This window comes from Vigna umbellata, chromosome 3 (genome assembly GCF_029865625.1).
Source record: "Vigna umbellata cultivar VRB3 chromosome 3, Vumbellata_1.0, whole genome shotgun sequence".
Taxonomy (NCBI): domain Eukaryota; kingdom Viridiplantae; phylum Streptophyta; class Magnoliopsida; order Fabales; family Fabaceae; genus Vigna; species Vigna umbellata.
The window spans coordinates 16,042,892-16,044,497 of NC_142167.1; the positions used below are offsets into that span (position 1 = coordinate 16,042,892).

General features: G+C 24.6%; 1 long non-coding RNA gene across 1 annotated transcript; it reads right to left on the reverse strand.

Annotated features, from left to right (window-relative positions):
* Positions 1–371: 371 nt before the first annotated feature.
* Positions 372–938, reverse strand: LOC148201723 (uncharacterized). The gene is made up of 2 exons (XR_015784680.1): positions 661–938; positions 372–564 (listed from the first exon to the last, which is right to left on the reverse strand). It is a non-coding gene; the product is annotated as an uncharacterized LOC148201723 (long non-coding RNA).
* Between the last annotated feature and the right edge of the window lie 668 nt (positions 939–1,606).

Genomic DNA, 1,606 nt, shown 5'->3' on the forward strand with positions numbered 1-1,606 from the left:
AAAAATTACTATGTAAAAACTCATGCTCAATTATATTATACTTTTGCATCTATTTATTTATTATTATTATTATTATTAATATAAAACAATCATTTTATTATATATATTTAAATTTATGGTGTATAAAATTAAGAAGTCTCGAGATTTATGTTCATTTTTATAACATAACCTAAAATCAATAATATTTTTAGATACCCACCACAAAGCTTTGATTCTTTGGTCTTATTACGAGACTTATAAGAAACTTTAGTGACACTTGAAAAATGAATTTATGAATTTGGTAGAAGAATTTTTTTTCTGGAGTATAGCTAGGGTTTATCAACTAAGATGTTAGAATTATTAAAGAACTTATTATATATAGTACTCTAATATAATAGAAAACTGATGTAGAAAATGTGTCCAAATTTTTTTCTTCACTTCATTACATTCTTATTAATTACATCATGCATGAATATTATTCAATCAGCAACTTTATTCATGAATATTCCAACTAAGAAAAATACTAATTGAGTGGACACTTCTGTAGGCAAGAATCCATGACTTTAGACACAATACCGTTAGCATCTGACATACAAAATGAATCATCAGAAAGATAAAAAAATCATATTAATTAAAATATAATATATAAAAGAGAACAATGCTGTAAGAGTTTGAGTATACCAATGTTTATGTCTATGGATTTGTTAAGCCCACACTGACTGATACATTGTAAAGCTTCTTTAGACAATTTAGGACACTTTGAAACACAAACTATAAAACATATTGGATAAGCAAGATTAGCTAGAACACAACCTATCCCACATTGTGCTGGACATGAGAGTTTAGCTGCTTCTGAGAAACCCAACATAATCATCATCACAACAACACTAATACTTTTCATCTCACTCTTTGCCATAACAGCTATATATACCAAATTTTGTCTACGACTTAAACTTTTGTTGTTTGTTTCAAGGAAAGCTAAACACCTACTTATATAGGAAAAAAATAACTTTTAATGTGAAATCTTTTTTAACTTTTTTATTAATGAATTGTTGAAGTTAATGAACTATGGTAATAAAAGGATCAATTCAATTTGAAAAAAAAAAATAAGAGAATAAAATAACCTTTATAATCTAAAAATATTGGTTAATATATTTCCACTACGTGACTCATGTCTAACTTATATGTTTAATATGTTTGTGTCTAATAAGTTTTAATATTTAAGTTTATGTTAAGAGTATTGGTTAATACATTTTCACTGCTAGGCTAACATGACCTAATAAGATCTAACATTATAGATAAGTTTTAGATTATAACAATAGAAAGAGTGTTTTAAAAAAAAGTTCTTTTAATAAGATATTAAAAATAATGTGACAACTTATAAAAACTAATATTGAGATATCATATTATAACTTTTAAAATAATTTTACTTAATATTTAATATTCATAAATAGAATTAAAATACTGAAAATGATTAGATTAAATTAATTTTTTCCTTCTAATTAATAATTACTTAATGCAACGGGACAACGGTGACTGTTTGTCGGATTTATACCTGTATTTAATGTTATTTAATGCATGAGTGCGTTATATGTATTTAATGCATGAGTGTGTTGAATGTATTTAA